Here is a 22,420-nt window from a genome sequence, read left to right as displayed (position 1 = left end):
CTAAATATTATAAGTGAAGTAAGGGCCTAAATAAACAGCTGTGTGGAACATGCACCCTTGCGACACTGCACGCGCCTTATCAGCCTTATCTTGTTCTGTTGTTTAAGTTATTGGCTTTGTATAGGGTGAGATTTTAGGACCGATCAGTGAGGAAAAACTAGAATAACTCAAAATTTCAAAAACCCCTAACACAAAAAACCCTATAAGGAAACTAGAAAAGAGATGATAACTTTCAAACGGCTGAACCGATTTTCTTCGATTATAGCTAAGAACACTCTCGATCAAGCCACCTTTTAGACAAAAAAAAAACTAAATAACAATCGGTTCGTTCGTTTAGGAGCTACGATGCCACAGACAGATACACAGAGACACAGATACACACGTCAAACTTATACCTAACACCCCTCTTTTTGGGTCGGGGGTTAAAAATAGTTCTTGATTAGGTATACCCTTGAATAATCCCATATTGAAATCTAGTAGGAACACTGTCGAAGGGAGTTCGATCCAAAGTTTGCATGTTCACATCTCTATAGTTATGCTTATGCCTGCGACTTCGTCCGCGTGGACGAGACAAATTTCAATCTCCTATTTTACCCGCTTAGGGGTTGAATTGTCAAAAGTTAGTTGTGCGTTAATAGATCAGTCAGTCCGTCAGTATTTCCTTTTGTATATTATGTATTTAGATAAGTTAGATAATAATTTATTTTGCCTCACTATACCGTTCCTGAAATCTCCTCTGTTTAACATTATTATGTAATGTACTAGTACTAGTTCTAGACTTTATCCCTTGTAATAGCCGTATGAAATTGCACAATGCATTACGCTTAATGTTGTGAGCATTTCTCCAATGTAAACGGTTGTCTGAACTTGCGTGCAAATAGGCTTTTTATGGTAAGCAGGCGAAATTTTGAGGAAAACCACACTTTGGGTCATTCTTTAGTCACTACTTTCTCTATAAAATGCTATTTGCTATAGCAATTTGTAATTTGCTACAGAAATGTATAATTTTAAGGGAATTTGTTTGACCTTTTTGGGTGCAGTGATGAACATTGTGGTTTTATAAGTCTCGAGTTCAATTATATCGGCAGAAGAACTTGAGATTTACAAAAAACCAAGAAAGCACAAGCTTAATTCGCTATAATCCGCCAAATCCGACCAATCTGGATACAACTTGCAGCATTCGATGTGTATCGCCCGCCCTCCCACTACTAAAGAAAGAGGAAAAGCATACCCTACCAACACAATACCACGTGTCAACACATTGCCGGCCCAACACTGAACACGGGCCTCCTCTCAGAATTAGAAGGGCTTAGGACATAGTCCACCACTCCAAGTGCGGATTAGCAGACTTTGAGAACATTATGGAAAATAGTCAGGCATGTAGATATCCTCATGATATTTTCTTTTGATATTTAATTTTAAAACGCGTATTACTCCTGAAAGTTAGAGGTGCGTGCGCAGAATCGAATCCTGAGGCGGAGGGTCGGCCTCCGCTTAAACTGTGGTTTTATGTTTATTAATATACACCGATAGTGCATGGTTTTTACATTATTTAATACTTGTTTTCCTGTTTTTGCCTATGCAACGTTTTTCTTGTATTTTTTCCTTGATTTAATTATTATGTAGACTGTAGCGCCATATAAGTGGCACAAATACTTTAACTACTTACCTACATTTTTATGATTAAACCAGTCTTTTCCTGTGAGTTCGTCCGGGTTGATATGCTTTCCGCTAGATTTTCTTAGAATCCTTTCTTATTTATATTGATAAGTAGACGGAACGACACACATCATGTAAACCTTAGTGGATTTTTGCTACGTCAAAAGCGGACTTGCTAAACATTCCCTGTTTTGATAATTACGTATATAATATGTGTACGTTATAATAAATAGAGAGAACTTATGCGTAAAATCTTTAGAACAAGCGCTTTGAACTGTACTTTCATATGCCAGTCAAGCATTGTATATTTCTATAGTGTATAGGTTATTAATTATTATGTTATACTAGCTATGCCTAGCAGGCGTTGAAAGTACTATAGGTACGTGAACGCGTAGGTAACATACCTACAGACAGACATAAACATTTATTTTTATGTCCCGCTATCCCGCACCGGGTTAGTGCCGCGCCGTACAGGTGTGCGGTGCGTCCCCAGCCCGATTGCCTTCTCGACCTGTCGCGTACCTACTATACTTATTATACTTTTTTCTTTATAGGCGGTCATTTTAACCGCTGGATCAGATATGTTAATGTTTTGTATCTCCATTCATGAAATCATAACCAGCGCTTTATCTATCGACATCGGGCATGTTATCTAGGGTCGCCCTTCGCGGAAGCGAGGTTATCGATAACGACAGTCGAATGTCGACAGTGGCCCGATAAGAGCCGCGGGAAGACATCAGATTTAGAAGCAATTTTAGGGTTCCGTAAAGAATGAAAGAAAAATGTTTGTTTCTTAAATTGTGCCACACATCATTGTAATAAGAGTGGGTTTAAAACTGTGTCACGTGTGGCACGACCCGAAAAAAGGTTCCAGATCAGTATAATGTTGTATGCCTTGATACACAAGAGGATACAGCATTATATGCATTATTAAAGCTAGGAAATCTAGTTGTTTCGTTCAGTCCATCTGCCTGTGTATCACAGTTAAACTATAAGAGTTTTAAAGTTATCACAGTTATAGAAACCTGTTACACAGAGGCATATTAAAGTAAGTTTTTTTTAATTCAGGGTGGCTTCTGAAGGTAGCGAGCTTGTCATAAGCGAGAGCCTACTCCCCCCCCCCCCCCCCCCCCGGCCCCGAACTAATAGGTTGTTTTAAAATCATCATGAGCTTTCTCACACACTTTTTTTTAAACAACTGTTAACGAAACCCTACCTTATTCGTGTTTTGAACGCACTTGGCCAGTTATTAATGTATTCCATGATGTAATATCGACAAATGATAAATATGAAGAATTTCGAGTGACGTTTTAATTGCTATGAATAATTTGTTAACAAGTTATCTAAGTAAACTGTTCAAAGAAATACATGTTCCTATGAACTATATTGTTCCTCATTATTGAAGACCATACTTCATTTGAGATATCACGAGTAACTATATTTTCTAGGTTATCTTTTAGATTATTTATTTATTAATTATTTCAGGTGATTCAGCAAGGTTAGGTCCATCTAAAAATAATATTTGATAACTGTGTAACATATTGACGTTTGAACGTTATTTGTATGACGTCCCCGAAATTGCGTTATACATAAATTAAAAATTTGTTAACGCGTTTCAACATCGTCAAAAAACTGCATCATCACATTATTAGGTTAAAATACTTATCGTAATTGATTACATTTTTTTTCGTGAGGAAAATCCGTCATGGAAACCACTCGCCACGGGAGTACAGTGGTTATGTGCGGACTATTACCGACTCAAAAACCTTACGAATTAGAGTCTAATTATTATTATTATTAGACGATTCCATGCATGTTTAGCCAATTTAAATCAATTACATAATCCATTTGCTAAAATAAGGTTAAATATAAGTAGGTAATTCTTTAATATTGTTATCGTAACTTTATAGATCTAGGACAATGTTTAATCGTCGACCTTACATCAAAATGTGACAAGATTAGTGGTAGGAAGGGCCCTTATCTTGATCTCCTTTAGTTTAACCTAAATAATGAAGGTCGGCGAAATCGTAACACGACGGCAGGTGGAGTTTTGCGCGACTGTCCAAAAAGGAGTGTAATGTTTTCAGGGTTCATGTATTTTAGGTTATTTCATTCACCATAACTTCTAAATATCTGAAAAGATTGGATGTACGTGCAGTACACAATAATTCAATGGGGTGTATGGGTTATCGTTGGAATCCTTATACATCCCGCGTAACATTGGCTATAAGTTTTTTGAAAAACATTATGTTGACGGCTGTATGGCGCCATTCCTAAATGTAAAAAAAAATCTTTTTATTTGGTCTTGGAAGTGGCCGTGGTTTTTAACCCCCGACCCAAAAAGAGGGGTGTTATAAGTTTGACGTGTGTATCTGTGTGTCTGTGTATCTGTGTATCTGTGTATCTGTCTGTGGCACCGTAGCGCCTAAACGAATGAACCGATTTTAATTTAGTTTTTTTTGTTTGAAAGGTGGCTTGATCGAGAGTGTTCTTAGCTATAATCTAAAAAAATTGGTTCAGCCGTTTAAGAGTTATCAGCTCTTTTCTAGTTTTCTTGTAGAAAAGAAGGTTAGATAACCGTTAGGTTCATAATAAATATTATGTCAATAGACAAATGTCAAGCTGTCAAGATGGACGTTGCCTAAATACATAATTATTTATTTGAAAATGATGTTTTGGAAAACTCAAATACTTTGGATCGTCGGGGGTGTTATAAATTTTTAATTTACACTTGTATTGGTTGAAATACATGAAAAATGTGTTTAGTATTAAGTTTTTGTTAATTTTTTTATGATTATATTATAAATACTGTGTTTACTTATGGTCCCAAGTAAAAGAATATACGTAGGTATGTGTGCATGAATAAAGTATATAAATTTATTATTTTTAAATTAGTCATTCGAAGCTCTAAGCAAGCTTTTCCTGAAATACATGACGTCACTTCCCGAATATCGCAAACTTTACGAGCATGAGTCACGTCCGGTCCACCGCCATGCTGAATGGTATAAAAAACCCATTACATTCCCGGCTATTTATAGGAGATCCGAAACAACTGGTAACTTAATTTATTGATGTAGTGAGAAACTTTTGAGATAAAGACGACTTGAAGAGTGAATTAAATCAAAATAGACATTTACAGAGTCGTGATAGTCCAGTGCTGAAAGCATTCTACTCACGACACTGCGGCAGGGGCGATTTAGGAAGCATTTATAGTATGCGACAGGTTGAGATGGCAATCGAGGTATGGGAGGGCTTAAAAATTTGAAAATGGTGACCATGCAAAACAAAAAAACAAAATACAAACAGTGTTAAATATCTTGTACGGTGGGTACGGTCCCGTTTGTGTGCGAGCCCGACTCGCACTTGATTTTTTAATCTGTATGTATCCTAGTCCATGTTACCCTAATAGAAACTTAAATGGGACCTAAGGTGTTTTTTAAATGCCCACTTGTTATAATAAACTCATTATAATAATTATTCAGCAAGGTCAGTTCACATAATGTGGACACAGTATGTTGATTAAAACAGACGATTGTCAACTAAAAGATATATGAACGGATAAACGCGTAGTCCGTACCAACTCCCATGGCAAAAAGTGCAGCTTAACAATCGTACAGTTCAGAAATAAAAGGTACCTACTCACCCAGAGACACCAGACGCAGGAAAAAATGAAGAAAAAAGCTAAGACTAGTACTAGGAACGTGCGTAATATATAAAAAACAACCGGTCAAGTGTGAGTCGGACTTGCACACGAAGGGTTACGTACCACCGTAAAAGAAATAACACTTTTTAATTTTTAAATTTTTGTGGCGGCGTCGTGTGTGTGGTATTCGTGTAATATTTTTCCTTATGTCTCCTCTCTAGAAATTCTTTTTAACCCCCGACCCAAAAAGAGGGGAGTTATAAGTTTGACGTGTGTATCTGTGTATCTGTGTGTCTGTGTATCTGTGTATCTGTCTGTGGCATCGTAGCGCCTAAACGAATGAACCGATTTTAATTTACTTTTTTTGTTTGAAAGGTGGCTTGATCGAGAGTGTTCTTAGCTATAATTCAAAAAAATTGGTTCAGCCGTTTAAGAGTTATCAGCTCTTTTCTAGTTTTCATATTTACATATTTGAAAATGATGTTTTGGAAAACTCAAATACTTTGTCGGGGGTGTTATAAATTTTTAATTTACACTTGTCTTCTTTATGTATGAAAAGACTCTACAATAGAAAGATTTTTAACCGACTTCATTTATTGAAATAAGTTTTTACAAGTTTAAGTGGTAGATACTTTTGAATCGTCAAAAGTATCTATGGTTCGGAATGCCTTTCCTACCGAGAAGAACTGGTAAGAAATTCGGCGGTTGCTCTCTATCTAGCCTGTAAAGTGTAAACCAACAAGACATGCGGGGCCTATTGTGGCACTGTATGGTAGATAAACTACGGTACAAGGCCGCATCTGCCGACCGGCCCGACCGGACGCCGGCTGCATGTGGCACAGTGGGGTAGGTTGGGAACTTTGTAGACACAAGGAATTTGCTGTGCGAATTTACCAACACTATTTATACACCAAGTGTTGATGACTACGCCCGGTTATTGCGAATGCCACTTTTAAAGGCTCATGCTTATCTGAGATCGACCTGATCCTGCCTTAAGTTATTCTCAACTGTATGAATAAACTTTTGGAAAGGTGCACATATTGTTAATGTCATCCACCAAAGTGACTTGTACCCTCTCATCGCACAGATGACTGATTCAATTCATTTATTCAGAATACTGCGAAATATTTTTTTGTGTTTTCACCATCACCGAGTGAGTCATGCTCGCCTGGTACCTTCATTCGGAATCGATTTCTAATTCCAGTCCATTCGACTTCTATTCCTAGGTCTCTCTACAACAATTTCTTTTGTATCAAATTCTCTAAACAAATCTCCGAATTAGTCATGCTTGCCTGGTTCCGTCGTATCGGAATCAAAATACTTTCCTATTGACTCATGTTCTCCTAGTAGTACCTCTTAACAGATTAATTACTTCATTTAACTAACTTATTTGAATATTCAATGTTCATTTCTGTAGGTTGTTTTAGTTTCCAATCTCCATTATCTACGCAATAAATAAATGCGGAACTTCATCCGTTTTAATTACAATAAGAGTTAAAGAAGAATATATTTTTTTATGTTGCGGTGGTTGCTATGAACAATTAATAAATAAAAACCGCAATCATATTGAGTTGCCAGTTAAACAGTTAACTATTAGGTCAGCCACAAAAGCACATTCGGAAACCGCTCAATAGCACAGTAACTTGTCAAACTTGTTAGAATACTTTCTCGCACTTGAGACACACACGGCCGTTCGATATAATCCAGACGGTTTCTGTGTGGTGAATAAATTGAATCCATACATGACATTTCAATGGTACCCATTAGCAGTTTTTTGCGCATTTCTTAGAGCTTTTGACAGGTGTGTCTAATTATAACACTGAATACTGAAGAGCTGAGCTGAGTGTTCGCGACTTTACAACAGAGTGTTCTGAAGAGCTGTTCAAATTGAACCACCTCTATTTGTGATCGCAAGTCGCAGAAACCAGTTACATCCTCATCACGTGCATGCCTGGTACTCTGAGTCTGACAAGTGTGAGCCTAGTCTTTCCTGGCACACACAAATTCTGGCGCTGAAATGTTTAAGGGCGGCAATCACCCGCCTGCTTGATTGCTTGTCATTCATCGGTCTTGCGTCGCCTGAATACAGCGGCGCCTTCGACTCGTTTGATGTCGTCTGATCACTGGGAGGGGGTCTGCCAATGGGGGTCTCTCATGCGAGGTCACCGTTCCAGGACTATTACCACTTCGGCTTCGCATTACTTTGGTTACTGTAGTCGCTATTTTTTTTATTCATTGCAACTTTCAAACGCTATTTGCCTATTCACTCTTGTTTTAAAGATGCCCGGATTGTAATTGGTAGGAAACACAGAAGGCGGAAGAGTATTCCAAACCAAAGTGATAGATTACTGGACTGAAATGCAGTTGGAATCACACTTCACACTAATATTATAAAGGAGAAAGTTTGTATGTGTGTGTGTGTGTGTGTGTGTGTGTGTGTGTATGTTTGTTACTCCTTCACGCAAAAACTACTGGACGGATTGGGCTGAAATTTAGAATGGAGATAGATTATACCCTGGATTAGCATATAGGCTACTTTTTATCCCGAAAAATCAAAGAGTTCCCACGGGAATTTTAAACAACCTACATCCACGCGAACGAAGTCGCGGGCTTTAGCTAGTAGGTACATAATGTGGACCCGCTATTATCACCGTCAAAAGTTGTGATACTTGGTAGGAAATCACTTGGTTACCAAACTCCAAATTGTCAATTGGCTTAATATAGAACGTTCCTATAAGATTGAAATTGAATGTTATCTTTGATTGAAAGGATCAGTGGCTTTTTGTATGTAATTCAATACTAATTCGTGCGAACCAGGTCACCGCGGCATGACTCATACTCTCCTGGTACCTTGCACGGATCTGCTTGGATTCAAACGCGAATATCCTTTGTGGTCTCCTTTCTCTAAATAAAGTCTGTCTGTTTTCAATGTTTAACCTACCTGTATGTAATCTGTAGATAGGTTACTTAGCAACGTTGTTATTTTAATTGAAAAAAATTGTATTATAATTTAGTGTGTGGACAAACAAGTGTAAATTAAAAATTTATAACACCCCCGACGATCCAAAGTATTTGAGTTTTCCAAAACATCATTTTCAAATAAATAATTATGTATTTAGGCAACGTCCATCTTGACAGCTTGACATTTGTCTATTGACATAATATTAAGAACCTAACGGTAATCTAACCTTCTTTTCTACAAGAAAACTAGAAAAGAGCTGATAACTCTTAAACGGCTGAACCAATTTTTTTAGATTATAGCTAAGAACACTCTCGATCAAGCCACCTTTCAAACAAAAAAAACTAAATTAAAATCGGTTCATTCGTTAAGGCGCTACGATGCCACAGACAGATACACAGATACACAGATACACAGATACACAGATACACAGACACACAGATACACAGATACACACGTCAAACTTATAACACCCCTCTTTTTTGGTCGGGGGTTAAAAAGAAATTTTAGTATCTTAATGAGGACATGATTATTTAATCAACGGAAACATATTTTACTAACATCGTAAAGTTATCTACGTATGTAGTTAGTTAACAATTTAGTAATATTGTGTGATAAATTATTGTTAAACGAACTAAAGTTTAGTTATCTTGGGTCATTTATTTTCAACTATTCCAATAAGACACCGCGTTTCCTGCATTTAGAAGGTAGTTTGTATAAAACGTACATAAAGATATAGTTTAAGCAGTAATGACCTTATTTGGAAATTAACTTTTAAATCTCGTTTCGTCACACATAATTAAACCTTTTGTGACGTGTGAACTTACGGGTAAAATAATCAATTTGGTGTCGTTACTCGTATTATGGATTAGATTTGTTTATTTTGTTTCGTTTAGAGAGTATTAATTATGAATCTAAGGAAAGATGTGGTATTAAGATGAAACTACATACTTAGTAAACGTTTATTTACAACTACGTACTCGTACCTCGGTTTATCTGACCTACTTCAAATTCGCTTGTAGGTTTTTTTTAATTTATAGTAATCTATAAATTAAATTGCAGTCGAAGATGGAGCACGTTTGCCTAGAAGATGCCTGTTCAGTCTCGACCAGGCCAAGATACCAATATTGAAATTGAAGAGGAAAACTGATGCCGGAAGGGCGTTCCATACCCTAGCGGTTTGAATTAGAAACGAGGAGGCAGATCGCTTCGTACCTGTCCGTGGAATTTAGACTGCACAAATGTACAATAGTATCTTTAAGTAGAAAGTAGACGTTATATAAAGAAAAAAAGCTACATGCAATTTCAAGTTTCTGGATCCAGTGGTTTGAGGTCGGTGTTGACATGCCAGTCAGTTAGTTTAATGTAAGTATAGATGTATGTAATCACATCATTAATATTATAAAGGAGAAAGTTTGTATGTGTGTGTGTGTGTGTGTGTGTGTGTGTGTATGTTTGTTACTCCTTCACGCAAAAACTACTGGACGGATTGGGCTGAAATTTAGAACGCAGATAGATTATACCCTTGATTAGCACATAGGCTACTTTTTATCCCGGAAAATCAAAGAGTTCCCATGGGGATTTTAAAAAACCTACATCCACGCGAACGAAGTCGCGGGTATCAGCTAGTTATCTATAAACCTCTAAGATCTATAAGCTTCATAACACCTTACGAAGATAGAGGTGGTTTTTTTCCACTTGAGATACTGGAGTTATTGTTTCGCTTATTCAATGAATACGATTTTATTGAAAGTTACGTCTTTGTATTCGGAATACGCAAATCGCAAAATCCTTTTGTCCCATTCTATCAATCGCCGAAAGTGCATTTACAGATTCGCAGACAATTCCCATTCAGAGCGGGTGATAATTCATAAAGATTCGTGCAATTTAAGGCGCAACGCTAACCTGTAGAGTGGAGTAGAGCCGAAGCGAAAGAAGATAAATTTAAAGACAAGTGTAAATCAAAAATTTATAACACCCCCGACAAGTGAAAGTTACAGTAACTAGCAAAGAGCTGATAACTTTCAAACGGCTGAACCGATTTTCTTGGATTATAGCTAAGAACACTCTCGATCAAGCCACCTTTCAAACAAAAAAAAACTAAATTAAAATCGGTTCATTAGTTTAGGCGCTACGGTGCCACAGACAGATACACAGATACACAGACACACAGATACACACGTCAAACTTATAACACCCCTCTTTTTGGGTCGGGGGTTAAAAATAAAGCTGAGATTAAATTAATATCAATACTAGCACTCCACGCGGCTTCGCTCAGCGAAAATATAAATTTATGCCGTGAGTATTTTGAAAACTCCAGCCTTATTTCTTGTATATAGGGAACCTTTGTAGAAAATTTTGGCTTTCTAGATCTAAGGGTTTGGCCTAGGCATTGATGAGATAGGACTTATCTTTTTATTTATGCCTATTGAAGCTGCACTCCACTCCGTAGATATGCATTGTGCCTTAACGTCAATACATTATTCAGGCGAAAACACAATCTCACTCGCGACTTGCGAAACTAGTCCGAACGCTTTTGTGACTATAGAAAGGCGCGATTTTCTCCGCCTTGCAGTGTGGGTCCGTTCATAAATCACGGACTTTAAGTTCATATAGTCTTCCAAGGTCCAACGCCGCAGGTGTCCACAGCTTTGAGACCCTGCAGTCGTTTAAACACTGTACGGCCTCACCTGCTACGTCCATTATTATCTAGCCTATTATACCATGTATATTAAACTCATCCTTTTCTCCTTTATCCCTAGTTCGAGTTTCTATGGTTTCCGAATACGGATATCGATATCGATTTCGTCTTTAATATTATACTTTACCGAAGCTCTGAGCTCTTTTTTTTTATTTGAAAAAATAGATAGTGTTGACGCTAAAACAGGAGCTCAACTCCAACTTTATCAATTATTTCCATATGATACTGAGTTTCCTGTGTTTAGATGGTAGGTAATTTGTATAAAATATGCATTAATTTAAAAGATAAAATGTACATAAATGTGACATAATTTAAGCATTTAAGTTCCATGAATTTTAGTAGTTGCAAGCTTATGTGAGGGAGCTTTTGAAATAGAATCTACTCTATACATTCTAATCAATTTTTTCCATTGAATAAAATGTCTCTAAAACAAGGAACTAAGTTAACGCTTTAGTTTCTCAAACGGAAACTGTCTTTCTGAAATCTAAACTCACGATAAACATCATAGTTTTCTATATATGGGAACTCGTACTGGAGCGGTCAGTAAGCCAGATTTTTTTTATATAACTTTTTACCAATGTACCAACTGATGACGCTCGATTTCTATCGACTTTGGTAAGATATAAAATCTTATACTAAGCTTACCGTACAGATGGCCCTTACCTATTCGCAAATGGTCGTGTAATTCTTACATACTGCCTTTTGTTCAAGATGCTCCTGTCACTTTACATGGATTTAATGTCATTTTCAGTTCTGATAGGGACAGAATTCGCTCGACTGTCGGTACCGGATGGGAAGCCGAGATTCAGTAATTTGGTCGCACAATACAGCAGTAATAATCGCAGGTCGCTCGTAATTGCGACGACATCCGTTGAACAAGATGTATAGTACACATGTCCGTGTGAAAGTATTAAGAGGGCCGCGCGAGCGCAAGTCCTCTTATCAGAACCTGTTCCGTGCATTTTAGATGTTATTATGTCTGTTACGGATCAAGACTGCGAGGTATGCGAAATTGAGACTGCCCGGGCCGAGTCGATTTTGCACAGAGTAACCCTGAGAGCTCTCAATCACACCTCTCAATACGGCTGGTCCCCGTGAGAGGTTAGACCACTACCCTTCAGTGCAAATAACAAGTTCATAGGTCACTTGACTACCGTCTGTTAAATGAACACAGCAAACATCTGAAGGAGGCCTCACACCTTAAGGGTGTACTGAACAGCTAGACAGTTAACTAGGTATCTACTGGAAATTAATTAGCATCTAAGTAATTTGTTCACTGATTAGAGATTATAGTAGGAATTTCCAATTAAAAAATATTTTTATATAATATTATACTTGCAGTATGTTACTAAAAAGCTTACAATATTATACATTAGGATAAAAATAATACAACTACTTAACATACAGTTTTATTGTTAAAAGTACTTTCTTGGATTACATATCAAAAATAATATAAGTAAGTAAACCAAATAATTTGTTTAACAGATTTTTCTAGGTGTAATCAATGTAATAAAAAAATAAAAACAAATTGTTTGTGTTGCTTTCCGTTTAGTAGACAAGTACATAAGAATGAATATTACTTATAACTTAACTTGTAATTTATATATCTACTCATTGTAAAATATAAAAAGAATATTTCAATCAAAAAGAAAGAAAAATAACTTAGAGCTTTAGCACCTACCTATTATCATATTTTGAGATAAAACTTTGTTTGAAACAGTAAGCTAGGCCAAACTCTGGAATGTTATAAAGGAAAGTAGGTACTTATACTAAAATTAGAAAAACTGAAGATAAAATAAACAAAACAAAAATAAAAATGTATATATAGAAAAATATAATAATAAGTAATTAAGAAAATAAGTGCCTACATTAATGTTAAAATAATAAAATTTATGTTAAAATAATAAAATTAAAAAATGTACTAGTTAGACTATACCTAGGTACTATAGTTGTATACAAAACTTCTGTAAAACTTCATTCTGTTGTTCAGTAATAAAGGGCTTATTATTATTTATTTATTTATTATTTATAACCCTGAGAGCTATAGAGACATCGCTAAAATTTAAGTTTCAATCAAAAAGAGACAGATTTATATGCTAGTAATATGACGCTTTCTCATTTAAAAAAAATCTCAAGTTTAAGCAAAGTCAAAGTACGCTCTTTAAATCTCAACCTAAGACTCACAATGACTTTGCTTAGAGTTTAATTAGAAGTTGAACGAGATAAAATGTCAGCGTATAAATCTTTGTGAAATGCTAGCACGAAATATGTTATATGCAATCATAATCATCTGAAGCAAAATCAAATTACGGTCTATAGGTTTCAGGCGGAGATCTATAGAAGACGACCGGGTAAAGTTAATTTTGCATTTCCTGCGAACTTAGCCCGTAACATATCGGCTTTCTTTACAGTTCGATACTTAAATAACTAACTGCCTTGGGAATTTTTATTCGACGTCCATTGACGTACATCAAATGTATTGGCAGTGTTATGTTGTAACAACTTTGACGGCAAGGCATTCCGAATTGCCGATAAGCATCCGTACCATGGACTTAGAGTAACTGGATACCGCAAGCTATCCATCCACGCCTGCCCAGAACTTCGGTCAAAAATTTATCCGGCTCGCTCCTTACTCGCACAATAGTAACCAAGGTGGTTCCTGGAATTATTATGTTACACGTACGACCTACACATTTCTACCCGGAACCAAATTTTAGCCAAGAGCTTATTTCTTACAGTCCTCTGTCAATACTATCATTCCCATTTCCAAATATGAAAACCCATCCTCTTTCCTGTCAAAGTCTGTACAACCTCACTGGCGCGTGGCGATTGAAACTTGTGATTACGTATTGTGATCATCACTAAATGACTCGCGTGATGTCATCCTAGTAGCAAAAATAAGTAGCAAATAAACCATATTAAAAAATTAAACGCAATTGCCCTGTCATGTTGAATTTTATCAATTGCCAGTGTCACTTAGAATATTGTAAGGATTCTAACGATACCATTTACATCCAAATCTGCTCAGGTATTTAGAAGTTATGGTGGAATAAAGCAACTCACATAATATATTTACATAAATACGTGAACTCTGAAATCATTACACTCCTTTTTTCGGAGTCGTGTAAAAATAGGAATGGTTGGTACTCATATTATGCAACAAACATGCGGCATCTAGATATTCTTAGTCCGTGATCATAGCGATTCCTGGTACCATTAATTTTTTAATACCAAGTATAAACATCGAAAATTTTTAGTCATTGAAATGTAACGTTACTCTAATATCGGTTTCCAATGAAAAGATCCAGATTGTTGATATATTTTAACAATAACGCTGTGTTCATTGTTATATCATCGAATCGTGAGGTTTTGAGTCGGGATTTTTTGTCTTCCTAAATCTTTGCGCTGAAAAATGTACCCAGACGCCGCTCTGCAAAACTCCGAGAAATGTAATCAATATGTACACAAAGCTATTGCATTGTATTTGAAAATTAAATAGCAAAATAAAATTTGATACCGTTTGAAAACCTTAAATGTGAAGAATCTGATATGAACCTTACATTGACCGAATGGATTGACGCTGATTCTCTTCCTTCCTTTCTAGACGCTTCCAGAGTCTTCCATTCTAGATTAGACAGCTGACCAGTTTTCTCAATAATTGTGTGTTTTTTACTATACACAGCCTTTGAAATAATGTTTCAAATATTATAAGAACCAGCCTTATATCAACATTGCCTAACCAAACCTATCATTTGATATAGTGCTACCAACCTAACACTAATGTCCGGTTATTTTCTGAGCCATTTGAATTCCGTAAACCGATTACCGCCTCCGAGTAATATTTTTCGGGGCGGAAGTCTTTTGTCGGGGCCCTATCTCTTGGTCACTGTCAAATTTGATCTATGTGAATGTTTTGACAAGCGCCGATAGATAAATAACGCGTCCCCGGGTTTATTTATGATCCTGTGGATGGCTGCTTTCAAAATTATCGAAAGCGTTAAGGAATTTTACGCAATGCCAGGTAAAAATTGATGATGCACCTCTTTTTTTTTGACTATAATATAGAATTACCTTGACTGCAATCACACCAAAGAGAAAGTGATGGTGGTGCAAAGGCATCAGCCGTGATTAGCAATCCACCGAGAACTAACCACTTTACTCCAAAAATATAAACTTTATGACCCCCTAACCACAGTTCACAACAGTTAAGGAACTTGTAACAAAACGTCGAGCCTTCGACGGCACTGGCAGGCGTCAAATATTTCTTACATTTGACGCTAGGTAGCCTATGAAATGCCTATATTTCTTTGACTTCACGTCACCCATAGCCTATCGTCGATTCAGGTTCAAACCGAGATTTACTCTTGTTCACTCTGCCCTACCTGATAAGGCATATAGCCATAAGTATTCCTCTATAAAATGGCATAAATATTCCGTTCAGGAAGCTTTCAGATTATTGTTTAATTTTCGAATTCATCTTACCATCTGACGAGATCGCATCGCAGTCAAGCGTAACCCTTTCAATAAAATAAAAAACATAACATGTATTACAATTGTAAGGGAAAAGCAATCCAACCCTACAAATCCGTTTCCGATTTGCCTTTATTCGTAAAAAGGTTGAACATGTGTTTAATGTTTTGATAATGTCTATGATAATGAAAAAAAAAAAACACACATTGTCGGATCTTTTGTTGGAAAGGGGGTGGCGTGGGATCGTCACCGGCATTAGATACCGGATATCTTTTATAAAGATTAGTGTTACACTTTTGATTAAAAAAAAAAAAACTGGCTAAGTGCGAGTCAGAATCGCTCACATGTGGAATCCGTAACTTGGAAAAAACCATTGCTTAAATTTTAAATAGATGTTTGAAACTTGATGTGAATTAAAAGGAATGGTACCCAAATCAAAAGATTTGTTTTGTTTGTTTGTTAAAGTCTCAATCGATTTGTCCCGTAGTTGTTTATGGTACGTTTTTCAGGTATTTAAATATGCCAGTTAACATCATTAAGTATACCCATAATATTATAAATGCTAATGTCTTCAATAACGTCGCAACAAATCAACGGACCCACGTAAATTTTCGCGTGGATATACCCAGAGAAGGACATAAGCTACGTTTCATCCCGGAAAATCAAATAGTTCCCACGGGATTCTTGAAGCCCATCTCCATTCGTTTAACGGATTTATATAAAGTTTGGTACAGAGATAGCTTGCATCCCAGAATTTACAGAGGCTACTTTTTATCCTGAAAAAGCAGAGTTCCTACGAGATTTTTGAAAACCCTAAATCCACGCGGACGAAGTCACGGGCATTATCTAATTTAAAATAAGTCTTTGATTCGAACTAAATATTACATTTTTGCTTAAACGCTGATAAAATACATGGAAATTCATGACTATCGATTTACTTTCATTGAAAATGCCACATTAAAGTTACAAGCTATAAAAATCGATGTAACTTATAAATCTTAATAGATCTCTCGGAGCTTTTATTTTAATGACGACACGAAAATACTATGCATGACCCACGGACTTAGAGTAGCTAGATACCGCAAGTCGTCCTTCCAGACGTCTCCGTTTGAGCCAAGACTTATTTTTTTTTCTCTCTTTCAAATACGAAAAATCGTTCCTCTCTCCTGTCGAAATCTGTTGGCTCACTGATGTGTGGCGATTAAAACTTGTGATTGCGCGTTGTGATCATTATTAAATGACTCGCGTGATTGTAGGTAGGAAAAAACCGGTGAAGTTCCGTATCGTCGTACGAGATATAACACTATGTACTTTAAAAAAGTATTGCATAGCGGCCTTTCAAAAATTCGCCATCTTGGTTTTTTTTTTTGTATAGTGCCAATAGAAATACACAGTGAAATTTCAACTCTCTACTTCCTATCACGGTTCATGAGATACAACTATGCTGTCAGATAGACCGACGAACAGCGGAGGCTTAGTAATATGATCCCATTGGCACCCTTTGGGTACGGAACCCTAAAAATTGATATGCTTTACTAACGTCTACGTTTTTACGTAACGTCTACGTTTATAACGTTTTTTTATACTAATTGATGAACATGCGGTATCTAGCTATTCCAAGTCTATGGTATCACCTATTTTTATATGAAATGAAACCTGTTAATTGGTCATTTATGTCCCGAAGCGCTATTAAATGCATGTATATCTCCAATGAACTTATATCCGTTTTATCAGACTATTCTTTAGACAGCCGCAGCTTTCATCCCGTAGCGGTAAAAACTAATAAGCCAAACACAAAAACAGAAAACCTTTTTTTTCTATATACATATCTATCGTCTGTCTGTATGACGGACCGAGATGAAAGATTCAATCACGACTGGGCGCTTCTGAGAAGGCGCATTGGTTTTTTGCTAGTTTATAGATTTAGGGCTCCTCGGGACGTGCTCTGAAGCCGCTATCAACTTTGCAACACAAAGTACCAAAAGAAAAATTCCCCCTGGCGACTTTATACCTTTTGCATAAAGATCATTATCCTTTGTAGAATTTGTTCCTGTATTTTCCCACCGTATGTCTTCGTGTTGTTTGCAGCGGAGGCGATAAGGTGGTTACATCGAAATAATTCGTTCACGGCCCGGTGGGAATCTCCCGGGATGGTGACCGCAAAATATTGGGATAATAAACGGATACTTTATTCTGATCCAATTGAAAAGGGACAAGTGTGTCTGGATTTATTCACGGTGGGATATTTTGAGTGATGTATTCACATCTGTTTTAATAAATTCAGTATGTATCATGGACTTTCATTTAATATTTGGACAGACATAACCATAATTTGCGATCTTACAAACCTCTTGACTTTTTAAAAGCTCTTTATTGAAATTGAAATTTAATTATTAATCATTTAATAATTATTTTTTTTACAAAACAATAATAATTAAATATCAGCGAAATTAGGTTGCTTCGGAGACGTGGACCCTGCGATTATGTATGTAACTATGTATTATGGTACGATTTAAAGTGCGGGGGTCCATAGCCATCCTTGACTAAACCCCTAAAAAAAAAGTGAGCACTGGAACTCATCATGATCAACAACCGATAGACGTCCACTGCTGAACATAGGTCTCTTGTAGGGACTTCCTCACTAATAGTTTATGATAGTTGTGTTTGGACGTACATGTATTGTATTTCATAAGTACTTAGGCTTAATTATCCAGTCTTGTTGCTAGGTAGGTACGAGTACATTAAAAAAACCTTTAACAAAAATCTCTTTAAGAAAACTAGAAAAGAGCTGATAACTTTCAAACGGCTAAACCGATTTTCTTCGATTATAGCTAAGAACACTCTCGATTAAGCCACCTTTCAAACAACAAAAAAACTAGATTAAAATCGGTTCATTCGTTTAGGAGCTACGATGCCACAGACATACACAGATACGTACGTCGAACTTATAACACCCCTCTTTTTGGCTCGGGGGTTAGTAAAAAAGCGTTCGTATGGAACGCAGTTGAAATACACTTCTCTCAAATTTGATGTTCTTCAAAAAATGGCAAAATACCACGCAAAATTGATGGCTTTACTGCCCCAATAAAATTTTCCTCATCAATAAAATAAATCTAAACTTATATTAAGTATGTGCTAAATACATTAAAGACCCAATTCAAAAAAAAAACTAAATTAATCAGTACATGTCAATATTTATCATGAACCCATCTCATGTAGTATAAACTTGTGCTTGGTCATTTTTTCCCTACCACCAACCACTCAGAAGTCGTGAGATGCGTTTTTTTCTAACAAGTTTGTAACCCACACTATTTGCCTGTATCCATTTGGACTTAACAAAAATTTCAACCTACATTTCTCTTATTCTTTCATTCATCTTCGAATTGATTAGTATGCAACCAGCATAGCACATGAAATTTGAACTAACAGTCATTAACATCTACATCGTCATCAGTACTAGATAGGTTATGTTTTTATTGATGTTTAAAGCGCTAAGTGGCTGCTTTTTCATTTAGCCGGAGGGAAAAGATTTATTGCATTTTTTATTCAAAGACCACCGCAGGACGACACAGATGATTGAAGGCATGAGAGTTCGGCGCATATGTCTTTATGAATGGAACTCTTTGCTTATTTCGTCGTTTTTTCGGCGTGTTTCGGGGAAATGACCTAACGGTTCACCCGAGCATCATAAGTTAACAAAGCATCAACCGAAAGTTTTTCTCGCGGGTTTTTTTGTCGTAAAATTTCTCGGCGCTTCGGTGTTCATTCATTGAGTTCCGTTAACTTGGTGGTATTAATTTAAGCTCATTTTTTTTTTAAATAAAAATTCAAAACAAAACAAGAAACGTGAGTCGCAAATCGAGATGGGATCATTCGTAGTGCTCTCCATACAAACGTAATATAGCTCTCATTTGAATACTAACTAATGAAACTCAATGTTTTGTTGATACGTTCTGGGAACTAATATCTATGTCTGTGGTTTTCCAGATTTCAGTTAAAATATTCAGTTTAAAAGTTACACGGTCTCGAGAATTTACATACAAGTCTTTAGCCTATATAATTTAAAACTATACTGAGTTATTTTTACGGAAATTTGGCAAACCACAGACAGATATTTTCTAGAACGTGTCTACAAAATTACATTGAGTTTGATTGGTTAATATACAAATTGCATTTGTATGGAGTATGTGATGGACAGTCCCCTGTTTCTCAACACAATAAAATCCTTGACTCGGACATTTATAAACACAGTTTGGATTATTGAAAGCTTCATAAAATCAATATGCAATTTAAACAAGGCAATAAACTAACTTTCGATGCCATAAACTTTTATTTGTGTCGCAATTCACATTTCAAATTGAGATGTAATGATTATTAGGGTAACTAAAAGTTGGACCTTAAATTTTTATGCCCATGTCCGGGTAAAAAACTTGTCATTAACGACCAACATCACTTGTGCAAAATATATAACAAGTTATCGAAATGAAAAATCACTACCCATATTATAAATGCGAAAGTGTTTGTTTGTTGGTTTGTCCTTCAAGCACGTCGCAACGAAACCACGGATCGATTTGATTTTTTGCATAGTTAAAGACCTGGTAAGTGGCATAGGCATTAATCCCGGAAAATCAAACAATTACCACGGGTTGTTACTACCTAATCCAAATCCACGTGGACGAAGTGATAATATGAAATGATAAATCACTAGTCACTACTCATTTTTAAAAGCGAAAGTGTGTTGGTTTGTCCTACAATCACGCCGCTTGGACATAGTTATCTGAAGAGTGACATAGGCCACTCTTAATCCCGGAAAATTAAAGAGTTCCCACGGGATTTTCAAGTACTTAAATCCACGCAGACGATGTCGCGGGCAATAGCTAGTAAATTTAATAAAGATATTTAGGATATCAGCGTTTACTTTAGTGGCATTAAAATTTTTGTTACTATAATAATTTGAAAAACGATTAATATTTACGGTATTGAAAATAATTCAACAGTAATGAAATTAAAGAATCAGAGCTTGTAAACTTTAGTAAAAAAATTCCGACGTCTGCATTAAAAATTCAGTTGTTCTTGTGCAAGTCTTTTCAATGTTTATGGTTTCAAGTTAGGTACAAAATAAATATATTGAATTAGTAAAAACATGAAATGGTCCCCGCCCCGCCCGCGTGGATTGGTCAGAACCCCTGCAGCATCACGATCGAGGAGTTGGACTCCAAATTTTTTATGTAACAATGTCGCAAAGTTTCTCTATCGATAAAAAAAAAAAAATTACGCAAATCGGTTCAGAAATGTCGGAGATTTCGGTGTACATAGGTAGAAAAACACAACTCCCTTTTTGAAAGTCGGTTAAAAAAGTAGCCTATGTTACGCCCTGGTCAATCCTCAACTTGTCTGTGAAAATCCCGTCAAAATCGGTTCAGCCGTTCCGGAGATTAGCCTTTTCAAACAGACAGACAGACAGACAGACAAAAATTTTAAAAACGTGTTATTCAGTGTTGGTATCGTTCAAATAACCATATGAGCTTAATATGAGGTAGTTATTTCGAAATTACAGACAGACACTCCAATTTTATTTATTAGTATAGATTATAATATAATTGATCAAACACAAACGGATTGTCATTTTTAACCCCCGACCCAAAAAGAGGGGTGTTATAAGTTTGACGTGTGTATCTGTGTATCTGTGTATCTGTGTATCTGTGTATCTGTGTATCTGTCTGTGGCCTCGTAGCGCCTAAACGAATGAACCGATTTTAATTTAGTTTTTTTTGTTTGAAAGGTGGCTTGATCGAGAGTGTTCTTAGCTATAATTCAAGAAAATTGGTTCAGCCGTTTGGAAGTTATCAGCTCTTTTCTGGTTTTCTTATTACTTTTATCCCAGGACCACCAGAGGTTACGTATTTTCTGACACAGGAAATATGTACGATTGAGTAGTGTTAGTAAGTACTAAGAAAGCATGCCTAGCCTACGTGCTAGCTTGCTTAGACGGCCAATTTTCAGGTATCTGATAATCAAGGTACATAAAACCATTACTTACCTCACGTAAATTCTCCAAACTGATTTTTACGTATATTTTAGGCAATATCCTTAAAAATATGTCGCCAATACTCCCAGACACTTCCCGCGTCGGCCGTATTGCTTTGCAGACGCTTTAAAGCTCCCAAAATAAGTAATTACTTAACTGCACGTAAATTCTGATGCTCCATTTTTATATATGTCCACCAGACAACTATTTTAAAACCTTTTACAAGAAGACAGACCGATCCAGAGGGCCAATCATCCCCTAAATTCAATTTTAATGCCTCTGTGGGTTTGAGCGCGAGGGCATCATTATATACGCGCATGAGACTGAGTAAGACATGTATTAGGATATATTGACTTCTCTCTCACTCTCTTATAGTTTACTTATGTCAATTAATTATTAATATTAAAAAAACAGCTAAAAATTAAAAAAATTGGAGAATTTACGTGAGGTAAGTAATGTATTTATGTACCTTGATTACCTGATACCTGAAAATTGGCCGTCTAAGCAAGCTAGCAGGTCTGTAGGCATGCGTTCTTAGTACATACTAACACTACTCAATCGTCCACATTTCGTTCGTCAGAAAATACGTGACGGCTGGTGTCCCTGGGATCTTTCACTATTGTAACAGAGGTTCATACTATTATTTCAATTGGCAAATGTCAAGCTGTCAAGATGGACGTTGCTTAGATACATAATTATTTATTTGAAAATAATGTTTTGGAAAACTCCGATACTTTGGATCGTAGGCGCGGAGTTTCTAATTTATAAAATATTATAATCACAGTTAAACGAGAAAACATCAATTCAATTATAATATCCAACAGTCAACCAAAGGCCACGAACAATCAACAAAAACTCAAACCATAGTCAAACTATTTTTAGGGTTCAGTAGGTATCTGTAGAAAAAAAAAGATGTAGCCTCGACTGTTGTAGTCGCGTAGGTGTGCATGGCACCATTAA

General features: G+C 36.3%; 1 protein-coding gene and 1 long non-coding RNA gene across 2 annotated transcripts in view; one reads left to right on the top strand and one right to left on the bottom strand.

The window, feature by feature from the left end:
* Window positions 1–22,420, top strand: part of LOC123868159 (mitochondrial cardiolipin hydrolase-like) — a 166,227-nt gene that overhangs the window by 126,716 nt on the left and 17,091 nt on the right. The window lies entirely within an intron of this gene.
* LOC123868164 lies at window positions 1,557–18,052 on the bottom strand. Its single transcript, XR_006796603.1, has 5 exons — window positions 18,009–18,052; window positions 16,839–16,841; window positions 16,553–16,673; window positions 13,699–13,713; window positions 1,557–1,567 (listed from the first exon to the last, which is right to left on the bottom strand). It is a non-coding gene; the product is annotated as an uncharacterized LOC123868164 (long non-coding RNA).

This window comes from Maniola jurtina, chromosome 9 (genome assembly GCF_905333055.1).
Source record: "Maniola jurtina chromosome 9, ilManJurt1.1, whole genome shotgun sequence".
Taxonomy (NCBI): domain Eukaryota; kingdom Metazoa; phylum Arthropoda; class Insecta; order Lepidoptera; family Nymphalidae; genus Maniola; species Maniola jurtina.
The sequence above is the reverse complement of the archived record's forward strand: the minus strand, read 5'-3'. Positions and strand labels throughout refer to the sequence as shown.